Raw genomic sequence first — 18137 nt, 5'->3', positions numbered from 1 at the left:
GTGTGGTTCCTGTCCGATGAGGTTTCCTTACAGTGATCCAGCCTTGTTCAAGGCAAATTCGAAGTACTCGTGTGGCTTGGCCTCTAAAGATACCTTGCTTGCAATGCCTGGGATGGTGGCTTGTATATCCTAGGTACTGTTGTTTGTCAAGAAGTTTCCTATACAGCGTCGTTGTCATTAGTGTCCCATTGTCAACTATGGGGTTGTGTCCAGGAAGGTTATGAGCCAAGTTGAATATTGTGATGTGGATTTTAGTTTGGGGTGATAAATGTTTGTGAATTTCACATATTTGCCTCGACTGTCCGGACTATGTCTCCATATTTTAAATATCTCCTCTATGCATGTGTCAAGAAATAACTGATCATATCTAATCTTATTTAAAGTTTTTCTGTAGTGCTCCTTTAAAGCCTTTTTCGGTGGCTCTGTACACAATACGAAACCTCGCAAGATATTTGCCAAAAAACTATCCGGGTACTGCGTAAGAAAACTAAGTGCAATGGAAATGTACATCCCATTTTACTTAGAGGATGGGTGGTTAGAAAAAGCCACTCATGTAGGAGTATCTATTGAATGGACACGGCTTCGGTAATGCTAGACTTCAATTCCGATATGGCAACGTGTGCCTTCATGTGAATATACGATAGTTTATTAACATTAATGGGTAATTAGTGGACCAAGCATTTCAATCTGGCGCGGTAATTACAATGTCTGCCTTTTCAAGGGGACCCGTTAAAAAGGCACAAGTGCATAATATGCCACAGGAGACGCTTGGGCAATCTGTCCAGAATTAGGGAAAAGTGGGTTTGATTTCTAGACACAGGCATGGGGTAATGCTATTGGACAGGAAAATCTTGTCAAATCCACGTAGGAGTAGCCACTGTAGTAGTCGAGACTCATCGAAATTTATAAGCATTTTGGCATTTCGGTAGGCACTGCAAAAGGCAAAAGGAAGAAAATTGAGCTTTCGCAGAATAAGGGGAGGAGGTGGGAGGAGGCCGGCAAGGCCAGGAAAACATTGTAAGGAAGGAGCGCTGAGAAATTCTGCAGTCTCCTGATGGTAGCGATAAGGGAGGGTTTTGTTCTTCGTGCGCTACAACAGTCTGCTATGCAGATGCTATGGGAGTGCGGGTGTTTGCTGGTGGGCATTGTTTTGAAATTCACCTTCTTTAAATAAGAAATATTAATTTTAGGAAGGGTGACTTTTGAAGGCAAACAAATTCGCTATGGAGAAATTCGACGTGCAGTATCTCCTTCTAATCTGCGAGGAGTTGGTCATTTCCGCTGGCTCCGCAAAAATAAAAAAGACGCAGTTCTCGACGTCATGAAGCAAGAAGTTGTGACGGTCGAGGAGGCTGACGAGACTTGGGAAACCATCTTTGAAAGAAAGCGAAAAGTAGAGACAGCGGCGGCGTTCGGTACGGAGAAATCTAAAATGCAGGACCTACTTCTAATTTGCGAGGAATTAGGCATTTCTCTCGGCTCCGCAAAAACGAAAGCAACAGGACTCGACATCATGTATGCTGAAGAAGTGACGGTCGAGGAAGCTGAGAAGGCTTGGGAAACCAATGATGAAAGAACGCAAAAAGAAGTGGAGTACGAGAGGCGGGAGCTGGAAAAAGTAGAAATGCTCGAGAGGCGTCAGGGTGCAGCGTAAATCCGCGTTTCTCAAGACGTAGAGAGCCACAAAGGAGAAGCCGAGGAGTGCGAAAGGCGCGAGTAGGTGGAAGCGCAACGGTGCGCTTTTAGGATGGCAGAGCTTGAGCGCAAAAGTCAGATACTCATGGCGTTTTTCACTGGTCGATTCGGAGTAGGATTTCTTGCTCCGCGGCAATGAATCCGCATTTCACTGGTCGATCTAGGGCGGGTTCGCGCGTTCCACTGGTCGTTTCGGATCCAACTCGCTCCGCGCCGTCTCGCTCTCACTTGCTCCGCCGCCAAGGCGCGGATTCGGGCGGAAATAGCTCGCGTCACTAACGTCTTCAAGCGAAATTGGTACCCGGTTGGTACGCACCGTGCGCACAACATTGTGTAGCTTCGCAACATGGCTGCTTTCGGTGTTGCTGCAGAGCTCGCGTTTAGCGATGAGAGCTCGGACGACAGCGATTACGAGGTGACACAGGTGCTGTAAGAAGCCTTCTATGCACGTTGTCCATGCACAATCCTTCCGGGCGCGACGTCGAAATGACGGACTCTCCGACTGCCGCGGTCAAATCATGCACGAGGGACGGCGAGTGTGGTTGCAGTGGAAACGTACAGAGCGGAAGTCGGGCATGGTTTCCGGAAGCGGTTTGAGCGACGTGTACGCAGACTTCCTGTGTGATCCCTCGCGGAGCGTCTTTCGCTCCGCCGGCCGATTCGGATTTGTGAAACCAGAGTGCTCGCCCGAGGATTTCGGCAGCCGCTCCAGATCGACCAGCGAGAAACGCCACTTTATGGAAGATAGCGCGACGCCAGCTCCACACTTATACACTCCCCAATATAGTTCATTTCCTCGCCGGTTTTACAAATGTGTGTGACCTTCGTCTAACCGCATTGGGGACGTCTCGTTGCAAGCAGAAGGACAAGGGGAAGCATTCTGTCGGCAGCTACAACAGCCGATCACTCGCTGGGGCAAAAAAAGGCAACTGCCTAGCACTTAAAGGAAAAGTGCCCGCGCGGGTCTCTAATTGTACCCATCTGCTATTACGTGGAGGCTGCTCTAAAGTCGCAGCTGCGAGGTGCGTCAGGCAGATTAGCGGCTTTTCTTTTCTTCGCGACGGCACTTTGGGATAGAACCACAGAAAACGCGTCCCTCTCTAGTTCGTCTAAAAGGGTTCAAATAAGGAAGACATGTTTCTAAATGGTTTTGTTCTTTTGTAGTCATTTAGTATTTAGCTTAATTCCACCCCGAACATTTGAGAAGTGTAACAAATACCACAATCTTTTTTTTTGTTATTAGCATTTTCGATTATGGTTAGATCCCAAATTTCAAGTGGAAGGTTTACGTGACATGTAAGGCAAATTACGTAGAACTGTAAGGCAAATGGCGTCAGCGTTGCATACAATTTGGAAGGTCAGGCGCAAGTTGCGCAAATAGGTAATTTAGGCTTTAGTGCTAGTTAATAACGAGTCCGGCTTTTATATGTATGGGGTTTTACGTGCCAAAACCACTGTCTGATTATGAGGCACGCCGTAGTGGGGGACTCCGGAAATTTCGACCACCTGGGGTTCTTTAACGTGCATCTAAATCTGAGTACACGGGTGTTTTCGCAAAGTCGGGCTTTTGTTAGACAGAAGGCATTGTTGGTCTCTTCTGTTCGTGTTATGGCAGATTTTTTTTTTTTACACTGATTACTTTCTTGGAAACGTGACAGCTAAATGCTTAAGAAAGCAGGCGTCAGGAAAATGCAGTTGTCAGCGTTTTCATTGTCTTAAGTTGCACGGAGATGTAGGCTGAAGATAAAGAGGCGTCAGTGTAAGTTTGATTCCGGATTGTTTTAGATATTTCGCACGATTCCTCGGGGGAAGCTTTTTTTTTTTTGTCATTGGTCGGATTTGATGATTTCTTCTAATCACGCTGCGTCGTATTACCAGAAGAAAAGCGGAATAAGTCGGTGTTCTTCGTAGGCGCGCTGTTCTTCCGCACTCCTCACCGCACGCGGCGTACCCACAGCACAAGTGTGGAAGGGAAGTGAAATAAGGTTAAGTGGTTTGCCTATAGAGCCCGTGACGTAGCACTTCAATCCATTCTAAGCAATCTCTATTAGACTTGTAGTTTTTACAGCGGAGCTGTTACTCGTTAGGTTCTGGCGGTTTGTGTAAGTAGGCTAAAAAGATGGCGGCCCCCCCAGATCTAAAAGAGCCAAAGCATAAAGCAAAATCGTACCGATGACATGCGCCAGCTACATTTAATCGCGAAAAGTTCGAAAACGTTATGTGATAGAAAATGTCGTGATAAAAAAGTGGTTGCGGTATTTCCTCGAAGCCATCGCGCTGCAAAGCCCCGTCCTGCTCGGCACTGCGCTTTTCTTCTCACGCTTTCGCCACACCCTCCTCCTCCCATTTCCGCCTCGTGGTTCCGCTCGAATCTCCTCCTCCGCTTTCATCCTCCCGCTCTTCTCGCTATTGCCGTATTTCATCTCCCGCTACGCCGTTGTCGAAGACAAAGCACGGAGTACGAAAAAGGGGAAGAACACCTTTATATGAAAAAAAAAATCGAGAACATCGATGAAAGCCGAATTTTCTGAATGTCTTTGCCCAAAAAGTTTGTCTCACATTGCCAATTTGCGGCAGGAATGTAGTCTTGTTCGCTTCCAGCCAGTATTTAGAAGAGAGGCTTCTGTACTTCTGGTATTTTGTGTAGCAGAAGGACACGATGGTGGCTGACGAGCCGAGCCGTTGTCCCTACATTTCTGCTGGAAGGCGAAGGCCAAGCGGAACGGTTGCTCCGGCGATCAGCCCCGTGGAGAGCGAGAGGGAGCGTTCTTTTCCTCCTCACGACACGAGCCCCTTGCGAACGTGCACAACGCTGATGATGATGTTACATGTGAGGATGCGCGGTGGTGAAGTTGACGTTACGTTTGGGACAGAGGTGCTTTTGCTTTCAAAAGTGCAAAATCGAACATGCAATTGTATTTGAACCGTACAGATAATTCTTTGTTCAATTTTATCATCAATACAACGCTAAAAAACGGTGCGGTGCGGGCTTTCATAAGCAAGTTTCTGCATGGAAGGCTTAAGTTTATGGAGAAACGTTCTTGTATTTAAGTTAGTATCTACTTGGGCATGATTAAAAAGAAAGAACAATAAAAGTATTTAGTATCTCGCCATTTACAAAGTTAATTGTAGTAAACCACAAACTTCAATGCAGGCTGACACCAGTCCTTTATTGCGTACATCTTGTCCTCTGCATCAGAGGCATCTTCGCAAGATATTTTCTGGCATGAGATCGACGCGCGTGAGTAGAAGAAAATGAAGAACGCAACAGGCAGCTGTCTCGTGCACTGCGCGCCCTCCGCCATTTTGCACGCGCATTGCTACTGTCTTCCAGCGACTAGTTTCTTGGTTCCGCAGTGCTTAATCTAAAAGGAAATACGGCTAGGTTTTAGGACGCGCCCAGCGCCAAGGCCTGCTTTACCGGCGAGCTGTGCGGTAGCGACGCCTCGTGTCTGTCATGATGCAAAGTTCTCAATCGGACACCCCGGCTATGCACCAGGATGCAGCGACGACTGGCCGCGGATTTCGCCACGCAGCTCAGCAAGACAACAGGTGCGGCGTCGCTCAGCGATCGGCAGCAGCGTCCGCAAAGGGCTACGCTCGGTCTCAACCTCCTTGTGGGCGCACGATACGCGGCAGGCATCCCGGGATTTTTATTACCGGCGGCTCTCACGTGTCGGCGTTCCTTTGGTCCGGGGAGAGTTGCCCACGCGCCTTCATCAACGGAACAGCTGACAGGTGAATATTCGCGCGTGTTCTGTAAGTGAAACGGAAGTCTGGGAGAGAGTGTTGAAAAGGTAGCCTTCAGGTGCAGTGCTATGTCGAGAAGTAGCGCTCTTCTTGGTGGCACCTTACATCGAGGCCCGCAGAAATTATCGCGATGGGGATTTTAGGGACATTTCGAATACTTGTTCCGACTTAGTGGTAATTGTAACAGAAACCTATGTGTGCTTTGTACATTGGGTGCGTAGACATCCGGAGCTTTTCCCTGGACAAGCTGACGCTTACTTAGTTACGTTTCAGGCACCGCAAAAAACAATGAAAGGACACACCACAGAGCACCTGTATGATTTGCGTTTTTTTTCTTCCTTTCTTTTTTGTGGTAGCCTTATCGCACTGACTGTGACGCTTGTAAGATGCATGCTTCTGGTTTGTAAGTGGCTCATTGCGCTTGCCCTGTCGCTTTCCGTAATAAAGCGCACACATAATCATGATTGGCTGGTATCTACGCTTCACGGCAGTTCTAGCATAAAGGGAAGTTTGTGAATTTACGCCCAAGTGCCAAAAGCACAACGGAATTTATATGAACACTTCCATTGGTCGGTAACCAAAAATAGAAAGAGTAATAATTTCATTACGGTGTTACGTTAGAGTTATTTAAGCATTTATTGTTAAAATTCATTACTGCGTTGAAAAACAAATTAGAAAAGAACAAATAAGTTATGCAGTAATCTTTAGCAACGGTGATGCAAAAGCTCCCGATTTAATGCGAAGTGTTTTAATTTCAGAGGTAAGCAGCACAGAAGAGGCGGCCCTTCTCATTCTGGCCGTGGATCGGTTGGTGCACCCACGGCGTCGCTCTTCCCTCCAGCTTCCGCACTCAAGACGGTGGTTCACAGCAGCCGGACGGAGCTGGCCGCTGGTGCAGCGTATTGTCATCCCAGGCGACGCCTTCACCAGCCCCGGTTTCTCGAAGCCTACGCCCAACACCTGGCCATCGCAGCTGTACTGCGCAGTTCTAGCCGCTGTTCCAGCAGTTGGACTTGGCGCAAGGGCGACGTTCCTCGCTTTGACTGCGCGCGCAGCTTTTGCGTGGCTGGCTCCGCGTGTGGCGTCGAGAAGTCCGCCGTTGTCGCCTTCGACGCGCGGCCCTGGCCCCGCGGCAAACACCACGAGATCATCAAGACGCGGCGACTTACAGTTTCGTGATGCCAGGCACTCCGCCGTCATTCTGACCATGGCGGGGTAATTCTCACACAAATTTTCATACATTTCAAGCAGTACAAGGACGTCCCCGCTGTTGCTGGGGGCGTTTTAGGCTTCCATAAAATCGGTTCTGCAAAGTCTGAAACGAAAGCCTGACCGCGCCCTCGCAACTTTGCCATGTCGTGCCGCTTGAGGGACCGGCGAAGGACGCAACTCGTCGGTGACTTGCGCATTTTTTGCGTAGTTTTTTTTTCTCGTACACTCCTGGTGCAACTCGTACGCAGTTTTGCCTTAACGCGAGATCTTGTATTTTTCTCGTTTGCCCAAATATATTGTCACTTATGCTATGTTTGTTGACTGGCTATAATGATTCTTGCTAATCATTGTTTTTCATTCTCGGAATTTAGGCGTATACCTGTTACGATAAAAGACATGATGTGGTACATCTTCACCTCATATACGTAGCGCTCGATAAATTCAGGTTAAAGGGAAGAGAGGAAACCACATAGAGCTGCGAGCTTTGTCGCCGCCTCCCTTTCTCTTTTCGTGTTTATTGATGGTGTGCTGCGTACTTGAATAAAGTCACGATGTATCAAGTCGCTCAAATCGCTGCACTTGTGAATCAAGATACTCTTTGCCTCGCTGTGGTATAGAAGTTACATAAAGAAGAATAAAGTGCCCCAGAAAGGACGGTCAACGTTTCAACGGTGGTCAACGGTAGACCCGTCTCTGTCAAAGGTGGCCTTGTCAACTTTGGTGGTTTAGTTTCAACGGGTTAAGGTGATTGCGCCTGTGGCTGTCTGTAAAGGTAGAGACTGTAAAGAAGAAAAGTGCTGCCATTTGGCGTTTCTAGCCGTCGTGGCAGGAAATTTAGACGAGGGCGTGAGTGTGAGGAAGGGGGAAGGAGGAAGCAAAAGAAGAAAAGAGACAGGAAGGGGGGTTGCCGGAAGAAGTTAATAGGATGCCTCCAAAGAACTGTACAGAGGCCGTGGGCGTCGTAGGCGACGTGCGCTTGCGGGTTTGGAAGGTCCGCTCAGCCGGTCAGCGTGGATAGGACATAAAGACATGAGTTGAAAGAATGACCTGAGCGGCCCAGCGGCAGTGCGCCGGAAAAGTTTTGAATGAATTAAGATATCGACGTCGAGTCTCTGGGAAAAACGGCGGGGGGGGGGAGGCTTTGGGGAGGGATGCGGTGTGGAAGGGAGCGGGTTGGTCCTTAAAGGGATGCTGGCCTCAGCATAGATGGGCTTAGGCGTCGTTGCGACGATATACAGAAGTGGCATGATCCTGTAGCGCACAGGCACCGAAGAAGCCATGCTCAAGTTTAGCACTTTGCAATACGTGTCGGGGCCTCTTTCTCAAATTAAAGATAGAGAATAAAGTGAAAATGCAAAACACGTGTGAGGGGAGAACTGAACATGCGAGAATGTCTAGTATAGTTTTGTCGTTTTTTTTTTCAAGAGTGATATACGAGCACACACGTGGAAAGACACGAAAAGTTTTGATTGAGTGGTATAGGAGACCTAGGGAAGAGCAGGAACAGGATGCTTAGGTAAGCCTAAGAATTTAGGTTGGCTGGTGGCGTAACATATTTTCGCGTCTTTATTAATGGTATGAAAACTTCAGAGGTAAGTAACAACTTTTAATGATAATATGTTTCCACGTGCTAACTTAATTCCCTTAGGGCTGTTTATTAATTTATTATTCATTTATTCATGTGTATGCGTTATAATCCTGCATAATTTCCTCGCACTTGGTGCACGGAAGTTTGGTTGTACTATTTAAAGCATTGCTTCGTCGAATATGTGGGTGTGTTATGTGAAGTGGCTGGCTGTACTGCTTTAAGTAAACTGAGCTTTGTATGTGAGCGATTGCCGTTCAGGCTGGTATGAACTCGTTGTCGAGTCTCACCTGTGTATCGTCTGCTACGAGTGGCACAATCTAACCAGTAGACTACGTTGCTTCACGTGCAGGGGGAAGTTCGACTTACGTTGGGAAAGTAATCGGACACTGCACATTTTACTGTAGTAGAAGATTGTACATGTTTCAACTAGAGCGCCTGGGGTGGCTAGAGGGACTACATGGTGGCTATGTCTTCGTCAATTAGTTTATCACTTACAGGATTGTCCTTGAAATTAATGTTGTATCTGGAGGCTACTCTGGGTGAGGCGGAAAATTTCTAGTTGCTGGTATTTATTGAGGTTGTTGTTCACTTTTGGGATGCTTTTGAGAATTTAGTGGTAAGAAGTGGCGTTGTTGTTCTTGTGATCGTAAACGGCCCCTCACGAGGCCCCATGGCTGATTTAGGTTATACGCTGGAAGTTGTTACTTGTTGTCAAGGGAGCGTTCTGCTGCAAAAATTTTTTCAAATTGGCTCATTAATAGCCGAGATAGAAATATTTCAGTGCCGCGAACTTTGATTTCAGCAGGCGGGCTCCTCTGCAAAGCAAGACGCTCTCTCCACTCGCCCCGTCTAGCCCCGACGCAAGCGAAATTCCTTCCCTGTGTTCTCCCATACCGGGCCTCGAGGATATCGTGACGCATACGTCAAAGGCCTCGCCTTCATTTTTTTTGCTCCTCCCTTTCTTTTTTTCGGCGCTAAGCACTTCCGCCGACGGCGTCGCGCGCGAGCTGTTGTCTCGTTCGCGCCGCGCACGATTTTGCGCGCTGTGCACAAGCAAACGTCACTAGCGGTATAATTCGGTGCTACACGAATACTGAGGCCGAACAAGCAGATTGCAGAGCATGATCACGCACTGCAACACGGTAGAAAATGGCATTGCTTCGGTACCTGCGTACGTCATCGCACAACCGCGGGAAGAAGCAGACGAAGCGGAAGTACATCTCTCTTGCTTCGGTGCGCAGTAAAACGAAAAACACGCAGACATTCCGTTTGTCTGTTTTATAATTTCTCTAACCTTCAATTCGTTAATTCAAGCAACAGATCGCACAGATAACAGATGTTTTCTTGAATAATTCTCGAAGTCACGTGTCACCACGAGGGACGTCACACTTCGGCCACGACTGCGTAGGCGCAGGGCACCACTACGTCACCGTCCGGCTTGGAGCGCGGCGGCCACGTGGAGAAGGGAAAAAGCCGTTCGGTTTGAAATTTCAAATCTTTCCGAGGCGCTTAGCGATGTAATACTTTGCAGACACGATTGTTATCGCGCAATGTATGCTCTGGGCTTGTCAGCTCAAAATGGCCAGACCTGGTGAGGGTCCCTTTAAGGCCGTGGTTACGACCTCGGCTCGCTCAAGATTTGTTGCGTCGGTGTGGGCTTTTTGAAGGTTCTTGTTTGATGAGGTTTCCTCATAGTGATCGAGTCTTCTTCAGGGGAAATGCGACGTACTCATGTTACTTGACTTTTAAGGATACCTTGTTTGCAACGTCTGGGATGCTGGCTTGTACATTCTATGTATTGTTGTTTGTCAAAAGGCTTCCTATGCAGCGTCGTTGTCTTTAGTGTTCCATTGTCAACTATGGGGTTGTGTCCATAAAGAATATGCGCTCAGTTGAAGATTTTGATGTGTACTTTAGTGCGGGGTGAAAACTGTTTGGGATTGTCACAAATTCACCGCGATTTTCCTTACTATGTCCCCATATTATAAATATGTCATTATGCATGTCTCAAGACATAACTCATCAAATGTAATATTATTTTGTGCTTTCCTGCAGTTTTCCTTTAAACCTCCTTCAGTGGCTGGGCCACAGTACTAAACCTCGCAATATATTTGCCAAGAAAAGTCTCAGGGTACTGCGCAAGAAAACTGAGTGCAACAGAAATGTAATTCGCATTTTATTTGGAGGTTGGCTGGTTAGAAAGAGACACTAGTGTAGGGATTTCTGTTGAATGGGCACGGCTTCGGTAATATTAAACTTCAATTCCCATATGGCAACATGTGCCTTCACCTGAATATTCGACATCTTATTAACATTAATTGGTTTTACCGGACTGAGGATTGCGATTTGGCGCGGCAATTGTAATGTCTGCCTCTTCAAGGTGCTCGCTTGAAGAGACAGAAGTACGTAATATCCCGCAGGAGACACTTGGGCAAACTGTCCAGAATAAAGGAAATGTGGGTTTGATTACTAGACACAGGCATGGTGAAATGCAATTGGAAACGAAAATCTACAACGGAGTAGCCGTTGTAGTCGTCCAGACTCCTCGAAAGTCATGAGCATTTCGGCATTTCGGTTGGCCCTGCGAAAGGCAAAAGGCAAAAAGTGGAGCTATCGCAGAATAAAGAGAGGAGTTGGAAGGAGGCCGGCAAGGCCAGGAAAATATTGTAAGGAAGGAGCGGCTGAGAAATTCTGCAGTCTCCGGATGGTAGCAATAAGGGCGGGTAGAGTAGTGCCGAATGGTTGCTCTTCATGTCGCCATAACTCTTTCTAATACAAGGAAGCAGATCCTCGGAGAGTATGGGTGTTTTCTGGTGGACACTATTTGGAAATTCACCTTTTTTAAATAATCAGAAGAAAGGGGGTTAACCGAGGGGCCCGATCTTCATTAACGTATCATAAGGAGCCAACAAACAAAGACACCAATGACAGCAATGAGGAGATTACTTGTACTTACTAATTGAATTAAAGAAATGATAAATTAATGGCAATGAAAGGGGATGAAAAGAAACTTACCGCAGGTGGGGAACGGTTCCACGTCTTCGCGTTGCAGAATCGCACGTATAATGCGAAGACGTGGGATCGTTTCCAACCTGCGGCAAGTTGCTAATTCATCCTCTTTTATTATCATTATTTATCATTTCTTTAATTCAGTTAGTAAGCACGAGTAATCTCCCCTGTGCTGTCCTTGGGGCCCTTGTTTGTTGACTCCTTATGATATCATGATCATCATCATCATCATCATCAGCCTGGTTACGCCCACTGCAGGGCAAAGCCTCTCCCATACTTCTCCAACAACCCCGGTCATGTACTAATTGTGGCCATGTCATCCCTGCAAACTTCTTAATCTCATCCGCCCACCTACCTTTCTGCCGCCCCCTGCTACGCTTCACTTCCCTTGGAATCCAGTCCGTAACCCTTAATGACCATCGGTTATCTTCCCTCCTCATTTGAGGTCCTGCCCATGCCCATTTCTTTTTTCTTGATTTCAACTAAGATGTCATTAACTCGCGTTTGTTCCCTCACCCAATCTGCTTTTTTCTTATCCCTGAACGTTACACCCATCATTCTTTTTTCCATAGCTCGTTGCGTAGTCCTCAATTTGAGTAGAGCCCTTTTCGTAAGCCTCCAGGTTTCTGCCCCGTACGTGAGTACTGGTAAGACACAGCTGTTATACACTTTTCTTTTAAGGGATAATCGCAACCTGCTGTTCATGACCTGAGAATGCCTGCCCAACACACTCCAGCCCATTCTTATTCTTTTGATTATTTCAGTCTCAGAAGAATAAGAATGGGCTGGGGCGCGTTTGGCGGGCTTATGATATGACCTTCTTCAAATAAGGAATTTCAGTTTTAAGGAAGGCTGAACTTTGAGGGCAAAAAAATTCGCTATGGAGAAATTCGAAGCGCAGGACCTCCTTCTAATTTGCGAGGTGTTGGGCATATCCGCTGGCTCCAAAAACAAAACAAATGATGCAGATCTCGACGTCATGAACCAAGAAGATGTGAAGGTCGCGGAGGCTGACGAGGCTTGGGAAACCATCGTTGAAAGAAAGTGAATAGTAGAGAGCATCGGCAGGGTTCGCTATGGAGAAAATGGAAATGCAGGACCTACTTCTAATTTGCGAGGAATTAGGCATATAATCGACTACGCAAAAACTAAAGCAGCAGTTCTCGACGCTATGAAGGCAGAAACGACGGTCAAGAAAGCTGACGAGACTTGGCAAACCATTGTTGAAAGAAAGCAACAGGCAGGTGAGTACATGCTAGAAGCGCGAGCGGGAAGGAGAAATGCGTGAGAGGCGCGACGGTGTAGCAGTAGAGATGCGTGAGCATGAAGCTATACAGAAGCGCGAACGCGAAGCAATACAGAAGCGCGAGCGTGAATCAATAGAGAGGCACGAGCGTGAAGCAGTGGAGAGGCGATAGCGTGAAGCAGTGGAGAGGCGAGTGCGTGAAGCAGTAGAGAGGCGATAGCGTGAAGCAGTGGAGAGGCACGAGCGTGAAGCAGTAGAGAGGCGATAGCGGGAAACAGTAGAGAGGCACGAGAGTGAATCAGTAGAGAGGCACGAGCGTGAAGCAGTAGAGAGGCGATAGCGGGAAACACTAGAGAGGCACGAGCGTGAATCAGTAGAGAGGCACGAGCGTGAAGCAGTAGAGAGGCGATAGCGGGAAACAGTAGAGAGGCACGAGCGTGAATCAGTAGAGAGGCACGAGCGTGAAGCAGTAGAGAGGCGATAGCGGGAAACAGTAGAGAGGCACGAGCGTGAATCAGTAGGAGGCACGAGCGTGAAGCAGTAGAGAGGCGATAGCGGGAAACACTAGAGAGGCACGAGCTTGAATCAGTAGAGAGGCACGAGCGTGAAGCAGTAGAGAGGCGATAGCGGGAAACACTAGAGAGGCACGAGCGTGAATCAGTAGAGAGGCACGAGCGTGAAGCAGTAGAGAGGCGATAGCGGGAAACAGTAGAGAGGCACGAGCGTGAATCAGTAGAGAGGCACGAGCGTGAAGCAGTAGAGAGGCGATAGCGGGAAACAGTAGAGAGGCACGAGCGTGAATCAGTAGAGAGGCACGAGCGTGAAGCAGTAGAGAGGCGACGGTGTAGCAGTAGAGATGCGTGAGCATGAAGCTATACAGAAGCGCGAACGCGAAGCAATACAGAAGCGCGAGCGTGAATCAGTAGAGAGGCACGAGCGTGAAGCAGTGGAGAGGCGATAGCGTGAAGCAGTGGAGAGGCACGAGCGTGAAGCAGTAGAGAGGCGATAGCGGGAAACAGTAGAGAGGCACGAGCGTGAATCAGTAGAGAGGCACGAGCGTGAAGCAGTAGAGAGGCAATAGCGGGAAACAGTAGAGAGGCACGAGCGTGAATCAGTAAAGAGGCGATAGCGGGAAACACTAGAGAGCCACGAGCGTGAATCAGTAGTGAGGCACGAGCGTGAAGCAGTAGAGAGGCGATAGCGTGAATCAGTAGAGAGGCACGAGCGTGAAGCAGTAGAGAGGCACGAGCGTGAAGTAGTAGAGAGGCGATAGCGGGAAACAGTAGAGAGGCACGAGCGTGAATCAGTAGAGAGGCACGAACGTGAAGCAGTAGAGAGGCGATAGCGTGAATCAGAAGAGAGGCACGAGCGTGAAGCAGTAGAGAGGCGATAGCGGGAAACACTAGAGAGGCGCGAGCGTGAATCAGTAGAGAGGCACGAGCGTGAAGTAGTAGAGAGGCGATAGCGGGAAACAGTAGAGAGGCACGAGCGTGAATCAGTAGAGAGGCACGAGCGTGAAGCAGTAGAGAAGCGATAGCGTGAATCAGTAGAGAGGCACGAGCGTGAAGTAGTAGAGAGGCGATAGCGTGAATCAGTAGAGAGGCACGAGCGTGAAGCAGTATAGAGGCACGAGCGTGAAGCAGTAGAGAGGCGATAGCGTGAATCAGTAGAGAGGCTCGAGCGTGAAGCAGTAGAGAGGCACGAGCGTGAAGCAGTAGAGAGGCGATAGCGTGAATCAGTAGAGAGGCACGAGCGTGAAGCAGTAGAGAGGCGATAGCGGGAAACACTAGAGAGGCACGAGCGTGAATCAGTAGGGAGGCACGAGCGTGAAGTAGTAGAGAGGCGATAGCGGGAAACAGTAGAGAGGCACGAGCGTCAATCAGTAGAGAGGCACGAGCGTGAAGCAGTAGAGAGGCGATAGCGTGAATCAGTAGAGAGGCACGAGCGTGAAGCAGTAGAGAGGCGATAGCGTGAATCAGTAGAGAGGCACGAGCGTGAAGCAGTAGAGAGGCACGAGCGTGAAGCAGTAGAGAGGCGCGAGCGTGAAGCAGTAGAGAGGCGATAGCGGGAAACAGTAGAGAGGCGATAGCGTGAATCAGTAGAGAGGCACGAGCGTGAAGCAGTAGAGAGGCGATAGCGTGAATCAGTAGAGAGGCACGAGCGTGAAGCCGTAGAGAGGCGATAGCGGGAAACACTAGAGAGGCACGAGCGTGAATCAGTAGAGAGGCACGAGCGTGAAGTAGTAGAGAGGCGATAGCGGGAAACAGTAGATAGGCACGAGCGTGAATCAGTAGAGAGGCACGAGCGTGAAGCAGTAGAGAGGCGATAGCGTGAATCAGTAGAGAGGCACGAGCGTGAAGTAGTAGAGAGGCGATAGCGTGAATCAGTAGAGAGGCACCACCGTGAAGCAGTAGAGAGGCACGAGCGTGAAGCAGTAGAGAGGCGATAGCGGGAAACAGTAGAGAGGCACGAGCGTGAAGCAGTAGAGAGGCGCGAGCGTGAAGGAGTAGAGAGGCGATAGCGGGAAACAGTAGAGAGGCGATAGCGTGAATCAGTAGAGAGGCACGAGCGTGAAGCAGTAGACAGGCGATAGGGGGAAACAGTAGAGAGGCACGAGCGTGAATCAGTAGAGAGGCACGAGCGCGAAGCAGTAGAAAGGCACGAGCGTGAATCAGTAGAGAGGCACGAGCGTGAAGCAGTAGAGAGGCGATAGCGAGGATCAGTAGAGAGGCGCGAGCGTGAAGCAGTAGAGAGGCGATAGCGTGAATCAGTAGAGAGGCACGAGCGTGAAGCACTAGAGAGGCGCGAGCGTGAAGCAGTAGAGAGGCACGAGCGTGAAGCAGTAGAGAGGCACGAGCGTGAAGCAGTAGAGAGGCACGAGCGTGAAGCAGTAGAGAGGCGCGAGCGTGAAGCAGTAGAGAGGCGATAGCGAGAAACAGTAGAGAGGCACGAGCGTGAATCAGTAGAGAGGCGCGAGCGTGAAGCCGTAGAGAGGCGCGAGCGGGAAGTAGTAGACAGGCACGAGCGTGAATCAGTAGAGAGGCACGAGCGTGAAGCAGTAGGGAGGCACGAGCGTGAAGCAGTAGAGGCGCGAGCGTGAAGCAGTAGAGAGGCGATAGCGTGAATCAGTCGAGAGGCGCGAGCGTGTATCAGTAGAGAGGCGCGAGCGTGAATCAGTAGAGAGGCACGAGCGTGAAGCAGTAGAGAGGCGCGAGCGTGAATCAGTAGAGAGGCACGAGCGTGAAGCAGCAGGGGCACGAGCGTGAAGCAGTAGAGAGGCGATAGCGTGAATCAGTAGAGAGGCACGAGCGTGAAGCAGTAGAGACGCGATAGCGGGGAAACAGTAGAGAGGCGCCAGCAGTAGAGAGGCGCGAGCGTTAATCAGTAGAGAGGCACGAGCGTGAAGCAGTAGAGAGGCACGAGCGTGAAGCAGTGGAGAGGCGATAGCGTGAATCAGTAGAGAGGCACGAGCGTGGAGCAGTAGAGAGGCGATAGCGGGAAACAGTAGAGAGGCACGAGCGTGAAGCAGTAGAGAGGCGCGAGCGTGAAGCAGTAGAGAGGCGCGAGCGTGAAGCAGTAGAGAGGCGCGAGCGTGAAGCAGTAGAGAGGCACGAGCGTGAAGCAGTAGAGAGGCGCGAGCGTGAATCAGTAGAGAGGCGATAGCGTAAATCAGTAGAGAGGCACGAGCGTGAATCAGTAGAGAGGCGATAGAGTGAATCAGTAGAGAGGCACGAGCGTGAAGCAGTAGAGGGGCGTGAGCGTGAAGCAGTAGAGAGGCGCGAGCGTGAAGCAGTAGAGAGGCGCGAGCGTGAAGCAGTAGAGAGGCGCGAGCGTGAATCAATAGAGAGGCGCGAGCGTGAATCAGTAGATAGGCGATAGCGTGAATCAGTAGAGAGGCACGAGCGTGAAGCAGTAGGGAGGCGATAGCGTGAATCAGTAGAGAGGCACAAGCGTGAAGCAGTAGAGACGCGATAGCGGGGAAACAGTAGAGAGGCGCCAGCAGTAGAGAGGCGCGAGCGTGAATCAGTAGAGAGGCACGAGCGTGAAGCAGTAGAGAGGCACGAGCGTGAAGCAGTAGAGAGGCGATAGCGGGAAACAGTAGAGAGGCACGAGCGTGAAGCAGTAGAGAGGCGCGAGCGTGAAGCAGTAGAGAGGCGATAGGGGGAAACAGTAGAGAGGCACGAGCGTGAATCAGTAGAGAGGCACGAGCGTGAAGCGGTAGAGAGGCGATAGCGTGAATCAGTAGAGAGGCACGAGCGTGAAGTAGTAGAGAGGCGATACCGTGAATCAGTAGAGAGGCACGAGCGTGAAGCAGTAGAGAGGCACGAGCGTGAAGCAGTAGAGAGGCGCGAGCGTGAAGGAGTAGAGAGGCGATAGCGTGAATCAGTAGAGAGGCACGAGCGTGAAGCAGTAGAGAGGCGATAGGGGGAAACAGTAGAGAGGCACGAGCGTGAATCAGTAAGAGGCACGAGCGTGAATCAGTAGAGAGGCACGAGCGTGAAGCGGTAGAGAGGCGATAGCATGAATCAGTAGAGAGGTACGAGCGTGAAGTAGTAGAGAGGCGATAGCGTGAATCAGTAGAGAGGCACGAGCGTGAAGCAGTAGAGAGGCACGAGCGTGAAGCAGTAGAGAGGCGCGAGCGTGAAGCAGTAGAGAGGCGATAGCGGGAAACAGTAGAGAGGCGATAGCGTGAATCAGTAGAGAGGCACGAGCGTGAAGCAGTAGAGAGGCGATAGCGTGAATCAGTAGAGAGGCACGAGCGTGAAGCCGTAGAGAGGCGATAGCGGGAAACACTAGAGAGGCACGAGCGTGAATCAGTAGAAAGGCACGATCGTGAAGTAGTAGAAAGGCGATAGCGGGAAACTGTAGAGAGGCACGAGCGTGAAGCAGTAGAGAGGCGCGAGCGTGAAGCAGTAGAGAGGCGATAGCGGGAAACAGTAGAGAGGCGATAGCGTGAATCAGTAGAGAGGCACGAGCGTGAAGCAGTAGAGAGGCGATAGGGGGAAACAGTAGAGAGGCACGAGCGTGAATCAGTAGAGAGGCACGAGCGTGAATCAGTAGAGAGGCACGAGCGTGAAGCGGTAGAGAGGCGATAGCGTGAATCAGTAGAGAGGCACGAGCGTGAAGTAGTAGAGAGGCGATAGCGTGAATCAGTAGAGAGGCACGAGCGTGAAGCAGTAGAGAGGCACGAGCGTGAAGCAGTAGAGAGGCGCGAGCGTGAAGCAGTAGAGAGGCGATAGCGGGAAACAGTAGAGAGGCGATAGCGTGAATCAGTAGAGAGGCACGAGCGTGAAGCAGTAGAGAGGCGATAGCGTGAATCAGTAGAGAGGCACGAGCGTGAAGCCGTAGAGAGGCGATAGCGGGAAACACTAGAGAGGCACGAGCGTGAATCAGTAGAAAGGCACGAGCGTGAAGTAGTAGAAAGGCGATAGCGGGAAACAGTAGAGAGGCACGAGGGTGAAGCAGTAGAGAGGCGCGAGCGTGAAGCAGTAGAGAGGCGATAGCGGGAAACAGTAGAGAGGCGATAGCGTGAATCAGTAGAGAGGCGATAGGGGGAAACAGTAGAGAGGCACGAGCGTGAATCAGTAGAGAGGCACGAGCGTGAAGCAGTAGAGAGGCACGAGCGTGAAGCAGTAG

The 18137-nt window shown here is 49.8% G+C and overlaps 1 long non-coding RNA gene across 1 annotated transcript; it reads left to right on the top strand.

Moving 5' to 3' along the window:
* Window positions 1-4903: 4903 nt before the first annotated feature.
* LOC142569447 (uncharacterized) lies at window positions 4904-6968 on the top strand. The gene is made up of 2 exons (XR_012825647.1): window positions 4904-5433; window positions 6204-6968. It is a non-coding gene; the product is annotated as an uncharacterized LOC142569447 (long non-coding RNA).
* Window positions 6969-18137: the final 11169 nt, after the last annotated feature.

Source organism: Dermacentor variabilis, chromosome 1, assembly GCF_050947875.1.
Source record: "Dermacentor variabilis isolate Ectoservices chromosome 1, ASM5094787v1, whole genome shotgun sequence".
Taxonomy (NCBI): Eukaryota; Metazoa; Arthropoda; class Arachnida; order Ixodida; family Ixodidae; genus Dermacentor; species Dermacentor variabilis.
Note: the sequence above shows the minus strand (reverse complement) of the source record. Positions and strands in the feature narration are given on the sequence as shown.